We start from the raw sequence: 15,021 nt of genomic DNA, 5'->3' as shown, positions 1-15,021 counted from the left end.
TGGGCTTTGGAAAGGCGGGTGATGTACAGTTCCGATTATAAGGAAAGTTGCCTGGCATTTTCCCATGGTTACAATCTCTTTGCATTAATAGCAATTATGTTTTTAATGTAAGTAGAAAAAGCATTTTTCATAAAATCTCCAGATTATAAGACTACTCTGTCTAAGAGTTTATGGGAATATCTTTTACAATCTCTTAAAGGAGAAATAGATTTTGAATACTGGTTTTCCATAAGGTCATGGTTGAAAGGAGACCACAAGATGGCACCTGTTTTCTACTTTAAAAGTTACTGTATTCTTCCAATACATGAGCAGGAGATGTCTTACATTTCTTTGTGTCTTCTATTTCTTTTAACAGTGTTTTACAGTTTTCTTTGTATAGGTCCTTTACCTCTTTTGTTAGATTTATTCCCAAATATTTGATTTTTTTGTTTCAATAATAAAAGGGATGATTTTTTTTTATTTCTTCTTCTTCAGATTTATTGTTTGTGTATAGGAAGGCTACTGACTTTTGCGTGTTGATTTTGTATCCTGCCACTTTGCTGAACTGAAGAGGAAATGCAAATGGCCAACAGGCATATGAAAAAATGTTCAACATCACTTGTAATCAGGGAAATGCAAATCAAAACTACCATGAGATACCATCATACACCAGTGAGAATGGCACATATTAAAAAAACTAGCAACAACAAATGTTGTCGAGGATGTGGAGAAAAAGGAACTCTTCTGCACTGTTGGTGGGAGTGCAAATTGGTCCAACCACTATGGAGAGCTGTGTGGAGATTTCTGGACCTACTGAACATAGAGCTTCCATATGATCCAGCAATTCCACTCCTAGGTATTTACCCAAAGGCCACAGAAACATCAATTCCAAAGAACACCTGCACCCCTATGTTTATAGCAGCACTATTTAGAATAGCTAAGCTTTAGGAACAGCCCAAATGCCCAAAAACAGATGACTGGATCAAGAAGATGTTGTACATATATACCATGGAATATTACTCAGCATTCAAAAAAGATAAACACATGCAATTTGCAGCAACATGGATGGTGCTGGAAGGGATCATGCTCGGCGAAATAAGCCAAAAAGAAAAAGAAAAATACCGGATGGTCTCACTCATAGCAGGAATCTAGAAAACTTAAATAAGGGACCAGGAAAATGAATAACTATAAGAAAGTAAAAAATCAAAATCAACAAAAAACTATGAACCAGAGACACTTTTTGGGGGGTGGGGGGCAGGAGGGGAGGGATTGGGGTCAGAATGGGGGGTTGCAATTGTATGGGGAATATAAAAATAAAATTTATTATTTAAAAAAATTAAAACATTCAAAAAAATAAAAATAAATAAGTTACTGTAAATTAAAAAAAAAGTTACAGTAAATTAGCAGGAAGGCTCCTTTTCTTTTTCTTCTGTGTTTCAAGCCCTAATTACAGCCACCTCTTGAATTTATTATTCACATGCTTTAAACCTACTGGCATCTGTATCACATTTAGCCTGTAGATGGAATTACTGATTTGGGAATGCCATGTGTTATACCACATGCATATTATGGAGGGAATGGCTTGGTTTCCTAAAATTTGAATAGGAAATGTCAAAGGGTGCTTACAAGTACTCTACCACGAAGCAAATCCAGGCACAGGGCCTCTCACTGCCCATCTCTTTGATATGTCTTTGGCATCACATCAGCATATTTTTCCCCTCAGAAAACAACTACTGAATGTCAACAAGAGTTCACAAATCAGTCACTGTTAAGTACTAACTTTTATAGAAAAGCAACTATATACTTCTGGATCCTATATTATCCTGTCTTCTCCTTCTAGATTATTTTATTAATCTACTTATCCAGACTACTAATATTTGTTTGAGTCTAGAATGTCAGTCAAAAAAGACTGCCTTTATTTAATTTTTCTCCTGCCAATTTTGTTTTATACTATAAGAAGTATAGTGGCAGGTAGGACCACTGAGCAGGATGTCTATGATCCAGCAGATGGGTAAAGGAGAGGCTTGGAGCCCTCCGTGGCTTTCTCAGGCTTTTATTGAGCTTTACATGTAGTATGGCAAACAGGTACACAGCAGGCGGCGTGCTGGGAATCATGAGTCCCGCAAGCCTCCAAGCCCCCAGCAAGTCTTCACACAGGGCTTCTCTGGCTTCTTTCTCCAGGTCTTTCTCTCCTGCCTCTTCTGCTGTTGCTTCTCTTGGTGGCTATCCCATTACTCCTCCCATGGCCCACAGAAGTAAAGGAGACAGCTTGCAACAATGTAACAACTGCAGGGCCCCATCAGGCAGGGCTATCCCAATAGCGGAAGGGCAGAAAAGCCTGAAAATCCATTGACCTGCAGAGGAATTTGGCTTTCTTACAATTCCTAAGAAATAAGATCAGGCCAATTGTTCTATGGGTTTACCTGCTATGTTTGATTTGTGAAATTCTTTTGTATTGGCTGCAGAGCTGGAGATCACGCCAAGTATTAACTGAGACACGATGGCATGCAAATTACATGGCATCGAAGTTGGTTTGTTTCTTAGGTTTCTTCCTTTCAATTGACACAACCACCTGCCTGACCTTTCATCTGAGTATGGGAATACACTTTTACATGGAAGGGTCCTCCATACTTTAGAAAATACCATCTATATGAGAACAGGAAAGGAATTGGGATGTTAAAGAACATAGTTTAAAGAACTTAACATTTTATCTAGTCTGCTTCTTAGGCATAAGCAGTCTAGATCAAATCAAGCAAACAAATCATAACCGAGTGCTCAGTCACCTGCTATCCTTACCTTTATCAATAGGTAGTTTCATTCTCCTTCTGTTTCCCAGTTGTCCTCAACTGGGGACACTGTACATGTGCACTGCATATTCACTGTCCCCATCTCCTTCTTTTTAGTCCCACTCTCTCAGGTTAGCTAGAGCTAGTTTGGTGAGGGGAAAAAAGGGACATTGCCCGCAGCTATTTATGACATGGCTTTCTAAATTTGTGTGTTAGTAAGTAATGTGATTATTTGTTTCCTACATTTGACCATAAGCACTTCAGAGACAAGAACTGTGGCTTATTCATTCCTGCATTTGTTACCAATTGGAGACTCAATGTTACTCAAAAGTGGGTGAGAATACAGCAGTGGCAGCAAAGAAAGGAACTTCCAAATGACTAATATGTAGCTGCTTATTCTCACTACTCAGATGGCCCTCCTGGACTTTCTGTACTGCAGTTTTATTTAATTAATATGTGGTAGACACATTAACTGAAATGGATTCTGTAGTAAGTAGATCCTCTAGGATTTTTTTTAGATGCCTTTATGCTCAATGAGATAGGAGGTATCTTGTTGTATCTTCTTATGAGCCCTTTTTCATTTCTTCTTTCTTCCTTGTTAGGAATTAAAGCAGTAGAGTTGTTCCAATTTGTGTAATAAGCTGCCCCTAGGCATTATGAACTCCTCATAGTTTTCTTTTTCTGGGTTAAAATCATAGGAGTTGCACCAGACATTGAGAAGTGGCTCTAAAGCTGAAACACGAATAATTCAGAAAGAAACTGAAGTCAGGATTCATAGTGCCAACAGCAAGAACTGATCATGAATATAATATGTGGGGAAACATTTATAAGCTGTGTATCAATATCGTGGTAGTGTGGTCAACTCTTAACATTAATGGCCTCCATTGAATCTTGACTGTCAGTAATTGTGATATTCCGTGGTCCCTTTCCTTAATGACTCTGGGTTTGGATAACTTGGTCAAATAAGACATTAGTAAGATTGACACATCAGAGGACTGACACGTTTTTGTGCATTTTGAACTTGTTGGCTCTGAAACAAGAGAAAACAGGGTCCTGCTGAATTGGGATCAGCTTCACAGCACCCATAGTAAAATTTTTAAAGTATTTACTTTAACCTTGACCTTAAATTCCTTTTTATATAACAAAGTGAGTTTCCCATTTTCTGTAATAGATTGATACCCAGAAGAAATAGCAGAAAACAAACTGGAGATTTCTTAAGGGAAAGAAAAATAGAGATTTCATTAATGGAAATATTAGAAAGGGAGAAAGGAGATATTGAAGGTTGTACTCAGCACACAAAAAGTAAAACAAGAAATGAGATCTGAAATATTGTTGAGGTAGGACTTTGAAAAGGGGAAATAATTTAATATTTAACTAGGTCAGAGAATGACTAGAATCTGAAAAAAATTATCAGAGAAAATAGTAGTAATGCTCCCAAAGGGGAACCAAGTGCAGAAGGTAAATGAATAGTTGGAGAAGTTCTCTGGAAGCATAGAAGAGCTAGTCAGTGGATAAAAAAAAAATCAATGGATTTTTCTATTTCTATTTTAATTTTATTTTTCCATATGTATAAATGTTCCACTCACTCTCCACCAAATCACTCATGTCAATACCCCCTTGGCTTCTCTATACTGGCCGCCTTCTCACTCCCCCCACGCCGTTTCCTCTATAACCATTAAATTGTTTCACTGAGTTTAAGATCTATTCCTGCTGTATTTTGTCTTTGTGTTTTTTGGTTATTCATGCTTCTCAGATGAGTGAAACCATTCCATAGCTATCTTTCACTTTCTGATTTGTTTCACTTAACATAATTACCTTGAGGACCATCCATTTTGTCCCCAAAGCCACTATTTCACCTTTTTTCACATCTGTATAGTATTCCATAGATGTTTAAGCCAAGATTGTGGACCATTAGTTTAGACTACTTCATGTATTAGTAAGTACATTTTGAGGGATAAAGTTACATAAAGATTCATGTTTTACCTGAGCTCTAGTGGACCAAGAATTTCTAGAGTTAAATCTTCTCCAATAAGAAGCACACAGAAGGAACCAAGAAGGAAAAACTGATCAACCTTGCCTGAAGTACATGAGGCAAGGATCCTGAGAAGGAATTTGGATAAGTTTATCCAAGTTAGTAAGTTGAAGATGGACAAGACTTAATTAAACAATGAATAATTTGATAATTCAGAACTTAATATTTCTGGCCTCAAAACAAACACATGGGTCTTTGTTTAAAAAAAAAAAAAAACAGAAACAAAAACCAACAACATATCTGATCCCCAAATCAAGTTAAACAATGGAAGGAGAAAGCTCAGTTCTAAAAATCATGGCTGGCTTATAGATTTTTCCAAGATGTAGGGGTCAAGATAAGATTTGTCAAACTAAGGGAACCTTCTGGAAAGGAGTAGGGGAATGAATTATATGGGATTGACTGGGCGGTAGTTGCCATGGATCTCCAGCATTGAAAATGACATGGCATTTAATTGAAGTGAAGTTACTTAGGGTATGAAAAGTCCAAAGGTTGATTAGTGACCACCTTTTGGGGGAAGAAACATTGCAGATGCATTGGTCCTTCCAGGCATCAAAGGGCCACAATTTCTATTATACAAGATATTATATAAGGGAGGAATAACCTGTTTCAGAAAAGACAGTTAAATTTCTTCTGTGAAATAGCTGGGTTTAGTAACTTTAAGAGATTGCCATTTTTAGCATTCAGTTTAAGTTCTTCAATATTAGAGGGCGAATCAGGTTTTTAATTGTTCTCCAGGAAACATGATAATTTGTATTTTTTCTAAATATGTGTTTATGCGCCATTTCTTTTAAAATCATTAACATTTTCATGTGTTTGGAAAGATTTTTTAAAAATCTGTTATTTATACTTTTGATCCTTTTTTTCCCTTCATAACATTAATTGTGCCTATTCTCTTTTTTTCTTTAAACAGGTTTTCAAAGCTCTCTCTATCTACAACCCCTTTATAAGAACCAGGATTTGATCATATGTTTAACTCTGTTTTAAAAATCTTTGATCACTCTGTTTCTTTCATTTCTACCTATGCCTTTACTTCCTTCTTCCAGCTTTCTTCTTTTTCTGACTTGTTGGGTTGACAGTTTCTTATTTTCCAATAAGTGCACTTAAAACTATTAACTTTTACTTAAGGTTTGGGCTAGGTACTCTCCAGGTTTTGATGGGTAGTGTTCTAATTATAAATTTTCAAAAATCTAATAATTTCCTTACTTTTTTAAATCATGAATTATTAAAAGTGGGATTGTTTCCAAGTCTATTTGGTTTACATGGTTCATATATTATGTATATTATCATTATATTGCCAGAGAATGTTCTGTATAATATCAATTCTTTTCAATTTGGTGAGGTGTATTTTCTGGATATATTTTTTTTTAATTTATTTAGTTACACAAGAGCTGGGGTACTGGCAAGAGGCACTGGAGGGTGAGACAATTCACCAGAGACAGAGTGGGGTGCAGAACAGGCAGCTCTACCGAAATACACTGCTGAGGGGAGCAGGGAATGAGACAGGAGAGGTCTGCCGTGCCAAGTGACTATCTCCCTGGCGGGCCTGGAATTGAACCCTCACTGCAGAGGCTGTGTACAGTTTCATAGCTCTGCACTCAACCCCCTGGGCCACTGGGGAGGCTGATATATGGTTATTTCTGTATTTTTTTGTATATAAAAATAGTAGTTATTGTGTTGAGTGTAAGATTCTTTATTCCTAAGTACATTGCACATTTGTTTATCTTAATAATTTTATCTGATTGTCTTATCTGATTCTGAGCAGGAAAGATGTACCTCCTACCCTAAGTCTGAATTTGCCAACTTAACCTTGTAATTCTGTTTGTTTTCTTTATATATAGAAGCTATTTTATTTACAATCCTGCTTATACGTTTGCTTTGTTTACAAGCTTGCTCTTTTTTTATATATCAGATATCTCTTTACCTCATTAAGTATTTGATACTTAAAAATATGACAACCTCCACTCTCTCCTTGCCCATAGTGTTTCTTCGGAGAAGTCTGATGTCAGCCTGATTGGCTTTCCTTTGAATGTTATCTGTTTCTTCCCTCTTGCCAGCTTCATTATTTTTTCCTTGTCCTGGATTCTTGGGAGCTTTACTATTATGTGTCTTGCTGTATTTTTCCTTTCGTCGTGGAAGTTTGGTGTTTTTCTTGCTTCTTGTATATCAATTTTCAGCTCCTTCTTCACATTTGGGAAGTTCTCTTCAATTATCTCCTGGAATATTTTCTCTGTTCCTACATCTCTCTCCTCTCCTTCTGGTATTCCTATAACTCTTATATTTCCTTTCCTCATGGAGTCAGATAGTTCCCGAAGTCTTTCTTCGTTCTTTTTCCTTCGTACTATTCTTTCCTTTTCTGTTTTGGTTCTTTTTATTTCTGTGTCTTCAAGAGTACTTATTCGTTTTTCCATTTCATCTATTCTGCTTTCATTGCTTTTCCCAGAATTCTTTAGCTCTTCCATTAATTCTTTGATCTCCTGCATTTCTATTACTTCCCTCTTTAGGGACTCAATTTCATTCTTCTGACCATTGTTTTCCTTCTTTAGGGACTCAATTTCATTCTTCTGATCGTTGATTATTTTCCCTTATCATTGTTTTCCTTTATGACTTCTGTCAGTTTTTTAATCACGGCAATTTTAAATTCTCTTTCTGGAAGGCTCAGAAGTTCTTCCAAGTTACTGTCGTTGCAATCTGGGGGCTGGTTTTCTTTTTGTGGTGTGCTTTTTCCCTTGGGAGTTGCTAGGTTGCGTGTTGTTCTTCTACTCCCTACTGTCTGTTTTCTAATTTGCCGTATGCATTGGGACACAAGAAAACAGATGCCAACCAAGAATACTCTATCCCGCAAAGCTCTCCTTCCTTTTTGAAGAAAGAATATGGACCTTCCCAGACAAATAGAAACTCCGGAATTTCATTACAACTAAACCCCCACTCCAAAAAATACTACAAGGAGTCCTAAAGCCAGAACCTCAGAGGGACGAATAACAATGAAAGAAGGCCAAAAAAAAGTTATTATAAGAATAAATAAATAAAATCAAAGGAAAGACAAACACAATGGCAAATACAGATGCTAACATATCAATATTAACTCTAAATGTAAATGGACTAAACTCTTCAATAAAAAGACACAGAGTTGCAGCCTGGATTAAGAAACAAAACCCAACCTTTTGCTGTCTCCAGGAAACACATTTAGCTACAAAAGATAAAAATAGACTCAAAGTTAAAGGATGGAAAACAATCCTACAAGCAAATGGACCAAAAAAGAAAGAAGGAACAGCTATACTTATATCAGATAAAACAGATTTCAAACTCAAAAAGATAAAAAGAGACCCCAATGGTCACTACATTATGATCAAGGGGACAATACTTCAAGAAGAAATAACACTCATTAACATATACTCACCAAACGAAGGAGCACCAAAATATATCAGACAAATGTTGTCCTCTCTGAAAACAGACATCAGAGAAAACACATACGTAGTGGGAGACTTCAACACACCACTATCAACAATGGATAGATCAACAAGACAAAAAATAAGTAAAGAAACCAAAGCTCTAAATAAGGACCTAGAGCAATTGGGCTTAACAGACATCTATAGAACACTAAACCCCAAAAAAACGGAGTACACATTTTTCTCAAGCGCACACGGATCATTCTCCAGGATCGATCACATACTGGGGCACAAGACAAACATCAACAGATACACCAAGATTGAAATCATATCAACCATCTTTTCTAACCATGAAGGCATCAAACTAGAAATAAACCATAAAAAGAAGGCAAGGAACTTTCCTACCTCATGGAGATTAAAAACCACACTACTGGAAGACCACTGGACTAATGAGGAGATCAAAGAAGAAATTAAAAAATTCTTTGAACGACAAGGAGGACACCAATATCCTAAATGTATGGGATGCAGCAAAAGCAGTAATAAGAAGAAAATATATAGCAATAGAAGCTCACATCAAGAAACAAGAAAGAACTCAAAGAAACAATCTAATCTCGAAGCTCAAAGATCTAGAAAAAGAACAACAAAAAAACCCCAAAACCAGTAGAAGAAAAGAAATAATAAAAACCAAAGCAGAAATAAATGATATTGAAACTGAAAAAACAATCCAAAAGATCAACGAAACCAAGAGCTGGTTCTTTGAAAAAATCAATAAAATAGACAAACCCCTAACCAGGCTCACAAAGGAAAAAAGGGAGAAAGCACAAATAAACAGGATCATCAAAAAAGAGGAGAAATCACAACGGACACAGCAGAAATCAAAAGAATAATCAGTAACTACTATGAACAGTTATATGGAAACAAGTTCAACAATCTAGAGGAGATGGACAAATTCCTACAACTCTACAATCACCCAAAGCTAGATAAAGAAGAAATAGAACACCTAAACAGACCAATTACAAGCAGCGAAATTGAAATGGTAATCAAAAACCTCCCCAAAAACAAAAGCCCAGGACCTGATGGATTTCCAAATGAATTCTACCAAACATTCAGAGACAAATTAGTGCCTATCCTTCACAAACTCTTCCAAAAAATTGAGAAGGAAGGGACAATACCAAACACGTTTTATGAAGCCAACATTACACTAATACCAAAACCGAACAAGGACAACACAAAAAGGAAAACTACAGGCCAATCTCCCTAATGAACACTGATGCAAAAATCCTCAATAAAATTTTAGCTATCAGAATCCAACAATGTATCCATAAGATAATTTACCACGACCAAGTAGGATTCATTCCAGGGACACAAGGATGGTTTAACATCCGAAAATCAATCAACGTTATCCAACACATCAACAAAAATAAATATAAAAACCATATGATAATATCAATAGATGCTGAGAAAGCTTTCAACAAAGTGCAACACCCATTCATGATAAAAGCCCTTGACATTCTTGGGATACAAGGAACATACCTCAACATCATAAAGGCCATCTATGACAAGCCAACAGCCAGTATCATTCTCAATGATGAAAAGCTGAAAGCAATTCCATTAAGATCTGGAACAAGACAAGGCTGACAACTCTCACCACTGCTTTTCAATATAATACTGGAAGTCCTAGCCAGAGCAATAAGACAAGAGAAAGACATCCAAGGAATCCAAATAGGAAAAGAAGAAGTCAAACTACCACTATTTGCAGATGATATGATAATATACATAGAAAACCCCAAAAACTCCACAGAAAAACTAATTCAACTCATCAATCAGTTCAGTAAAGTGGCAGGATACAAAATCAACACGCAAAAGTCAGTAGCCTTCCTATACACAAACAATAAATCTGAAGAAGAAGAAATAAAAAAAAAAATCCCTTTTTATTGAAACAAAAAAATCAAATATTTGGGAATAAATCTAACAAAAGAGGTAAAGGACCTATACAAAGAAAACTATAAAACACTGTTAAAAGAAATAGAAGAAGACACAAAGAAATGGAAAGACATCCCCTGCTCATGGATTGGAAGAATAAACATTATTAAAATGGCCATCCTTCCAAAAGCAATATACAGATTCAATGCTATTCCAATCAAAATTTCAATGTCATTCTTGAAAGAAATAGAACAATTATTGATGAAATTCATATGGAATCACAAAAAACCCCAAATAGCCAAAGCTCTCCTGAAAAAAAAAGAAGGGAATGGAGGCATCACACTACCAGACTTCAAACTATACTACAAAGCCTTAATCATCAAAACTGCATGGTATTGGAACAAGAACAGACATAAGACGAATGGAATCGAATAGAAAATCCAGAAATAAACCCACAGATTTATGGTCAACTAATCTTTGACAAAGGAGCAAAGACTACGCATTGGAGCAAAGAGGGTTTGTTCAATAAATGGTGCTGGGAAAACTGGGTCGCTACATGCAAAAGAATGAAGCTTGACCACTACCTCACACCATACACAAAAATCAACTCAAAATGGATTAAAGAACTAGACATAAGACCTGAAACCATAAAATATATAGAAGGAAATATAGGCGAAACACTACGTGATTTGCACATCAAAGATATCTTTACAGAAACATCACCCAAAGCAGTGATAGTGAAGGCAAAGATAAACAGCTGGGACTACATCAAATTAAAGAGCTTCTGCACTGCAAAAGAGACAATAACAAAAACAAAGAGAAACCCCACCAACTGGGAGAACATTTTTGCACCCAACACTAATGATAAAGGACTGATCACAAAAATCTACAAAGAGCTGATGAGACTCAACAACAACAAAGAAAATAATCCTGTCAAAAAATGGGCAGAAGAGCTAAAAAGAAACTTCTCTGAAGAGGAAATGCAAATGGCCAACAGGCATATGAAAAAATGTTCAACATCACTTGTCATCAGGGAAATGCAAATCAAAACTACCATGAGATACCATCTTACACCAGTGAGAATGGCACATATTAAAAAAACTAGCAACAACAAATGTTGGCGAGGGTGTGGAGAAAAAGGAACTCTTCTGCACTGTTGGTGGGAGTGCAAACTGGTCCAACCACTGTGGAGAGCTGTGTGGAGATTTCTGGACCTACTAAACATAGAGCTTCCATATGATCCAGCAATTCTAGTCCTAGGTATTTACCCAAAGGCCACAGAAACATCAATTCCAAAGAACACCTGCACCCCTATGTTTATAGCAGCACTGTTTACAATAGCTAAGCTTTGGAAACAACACAAATGCCCAAAAACAGATGACTGGATCAAGAAGATGTGGTCCATATATACCATGGAATATTACTCAGCATTCAAAAAAGATAAACACATGCAATTTGCAGCAACATTGATGGCGCTGGAAGGGATCATGCTCAGCGAAATAAGCCAAAAAGAAAAAGAAAAATACCGGATGGTCTCACTCATAGCAGGAATCTAGAAAACTTAAATAAGGGACCAGGAAAATGAATAACTATAAGAAAGTGAAAATCAAAATCAACAAAAAACTATGAACCAGAGACACTTTTGGGGGGGTGGGGGCGGGAGGGGAGGGATTGGGGTCAGAATGGGGGGCTGCAATTGTATGGGGAATATAAAAATAAAATTTATTATTTAAATAAAAAAAAATCACAACCTCATTTTGATTTATTTTTGTTGTAATTTTGTTAAGTCTATTTTTAAACTTTGGTGTTCATTTGTTTTAGGTATGTCTCTTATTAGTGACATAAAAGATTTAAAAAAATCTAATCTGAAAATATGTCTCATAATAGGTGTGTTCAACCTATTTGAACTTCTATATCACATATTTTGGGATTTATTTCTATTATACTGTTTTGTGTTTTCTCTGTTATCATGCTTTCATCCTTTCACATAGCTGTGTTATGTGCACATTGTAAACCTTAGTGGAACATTTTAGATTTTTTTCTAACATAGCTTTTGCATAAGTCATTTTACAAATTATTACTTTATCATGAGAAGTAGAACAAGCAGGTCAGGTTTTCTTTTATCGATTAACATTCTTTATACGTAGTAAAGTTATGCATCAGATTTCACATTTTTAGTTTCTTTATTGCTGTGATTCTACATATTTGAGGATATGAATATCTGATTTTAAAAAAAAAGCATGTGATCTTTTCCCAGGCAAAATGTTTGTGTTTGCTTGTCAAGGTTGTGCTTGTTTTAAGGATTCTCTGGCTCCCCTGGAGTTCAGTCTTGATTTCATGGTTTGGTGAGGGGCGAGCAGAGCAAATCCAGTGATATTTATGCTGCCAATAATACAAATGACACAGCTATATGATTTAAGATTTGTTTATTCTTTACATGTTCACTGTGTGGAATTTCACGTTTGATATGAATTGTGATAAGGGAGGATGTGTAAACTTTATTTTTTTTAAAGATTTATTTCTTTATACAAGAACTGGGGTACAGGCCAGAGGCACGGGAGGGAAAGAGAATTCACCAGAGGCAGAGTGGGGAGCAGAACAGCAGACGACTAAAACACAGTTGAGGGGAGCAGAGGGCGAAACAGGAGAGGTCTGCTGTGCCGTGTGTGAATCTCCCTGGCCAGCTGGGAATCAAACCTGCACTACAAAGGCTGCTGACAGACACATAATGCTGTGCTCAAGCTACTGCGCCACCATGGAGGCCAGTATTTGTAAACTTTCACACAAGACAAAAAGAAATCTGGGGCCAGAAAAATTTCTTACTTACCTTGCTGATAATCAAGCCTCATCCAGAGCAAAACAGGAAGCCACGTTGTATCATTTGTACCTGGATCTCTAGTCCTTTCATGGATCATTTGGAGGTAACATTGTGCACTGGTTAGGGCTCTGTGGTCTGGCCCCTGTATTCATGTCCCAGCTTGGCAGTGTCTGAGGTTTGTAACCTTGGGCAAGTTAAATGGGGATATTAGAATATCTGCCTGAAAGGAACTTAAAAAAGTGCTGGTACTTTCTAAGCACTGAGTAAAGGCTCGCTAAATAACAAAATGACTATGACAATAGTTATATTTTTTATTTTTTAAAGATTTATTTATTTATACAAGCACTGGATACTGTCAGAAATGAGTAAGGGTGAGAGAATTCACCACAACTAGAGCGGGGGCCAGAATAGTCACTGACAAAGTACACTGCTGAGGGGAGCAGCAGGCATGGCAGGAGAGGTCTGCGTGCCATGTGGGACCCTCTCTGGTTGCCGGGGATCAAACCAGTGCTGCAGAGTCTGTGGGCAGCTTCCCAGCCCAGCGCACAAATGCTGCACCACCGGGGAGGCTCCCTAAGGCTTCTATTTTTGACAGACATGTTCAATGTGAAAATAATATTTGTCATAATTTCAGGATTTACAATTTTCCTGGCTTATTGTTGTCATTTCTCTGAGGTGTCTACATTATGGTAGAGTTAAAACATCTGTCTAATATTAGATTGGCAGGAATTTAGAGAGAGAAATTTACAACAATGTCTGCACAAAATCATTTCTGTTTTATGCCTTTGGGTGTAAAATTAAGACACCTATGACGTTATGAGACATTTGTATCTGGAACAACATCTCAGAAAATGTAAACAAATTTCTGAATTTTTCCCTATTTGGCCAATGGTACAATAAAAATTATTCCCTATCATGTCAGCAGCCAATTTGTGAATGTACATATTTTTGAGGAGAACCCCCCCCTTGCAGCTCAGGATGTTTGCACAGGCATCCAAATCTAGAGGGTAAGATTACAAATATTTCAACTGGGAGTGAAATGAAGAATCCTTCCATATTTCTAGCAATAGAGGAAAAGAAACAAAAATTTCCAAAAAGCAGAATTTTTCAATGAAACTCATTTCCTAATAGCCAGTAGTTATATTTACTATCACAGGTGTACCGGGCTGTCCTCTGAAAATGTACTCAGGAAAACAGATGCAAAAGCAATAAAACCATTCTTCGGGGAAACTGCTTTTTTGGATTCCATTTATTGCTAATTTATTTGAATTTTTTAAATTACATCTTTTTTTTAAATAGAGGCATGTTTTATTTATTTATTTATTTGTTGTTTGTTTGTTTGATTTGTTTATACATGCACTGGGTATAGTTAGAAGCGCCGGAGGGTGAGATAATTCACCAGAGCCAGAGCGGGGAGCAGAGCAGGCAGAAGGACCGAAGTACACTGCTGAGGGGAGCAGCGGGCGGCAGGAGAGGTCTGCGCGCCATGTGGGACCTTCTTCCGGTGGCTGGGGAGCAGCCGGGGATCGAACCAGTGCCGCAGAGGCCGCGGGCAGCTTCCCAACCCAGCGCTCAACCGCTGCGCCACTGGGGAGGCCTGCTAATTTATTTGAAATGAAACTGTAGCATGTTCTTACTGTGTCGGTCTCCTTTTGTGGGTGATTTCAAGGGTCTCTTCATAAACAGTAGCAGTATCAAGTAGCTCAGATTAGTGAGTCTCTTATGATGGGTTTTAGGTCCACAGTATTTGTTTCTACTGATTTCTTCTTTGTGGATATATGACACCTATTCCCAAAGTATAACCTGGAGTAATTGTTGAGGAGCTTTTAAAAATCACAACGCCTGCTCCCAAGGCTCCCAAGAGTACCTTTTCCTGGCCCAAAAAAATTACTTTCAATGGTGATGAGAGCTAAAAGGGCACTGGGAGCAACAGTTCCAGGGGATCACTGTTGCCCCTCTGCTTCAGCTGGCAGCTCACTACTCCTTGGTGTGTGTGTGATCTCACAATCACAAAAGAAGTTTAAAAGCAGGGCGTATCTGATTAAAAGTGACAATGAAATCCTACTGGCACAAATGAAAATAGGTTGAGTGCAGTTA

The sequence above is a fragment of the Talpa europaea genome (genome assembly GCF_964194135.1).
Source record: "Talpa europaea genome assembly, chromosome: 14".
In the NCBI taxonomy this organism is placed as follows: domain Eukaryota; kingdom Metazoa; phylum Chordata; class Mammalia; order Eulipotyphla; family Talpidae; genus Talpa; species Talpa europaea.
This window is presented reverse-complemented; position numbering follows the sequence as displayed.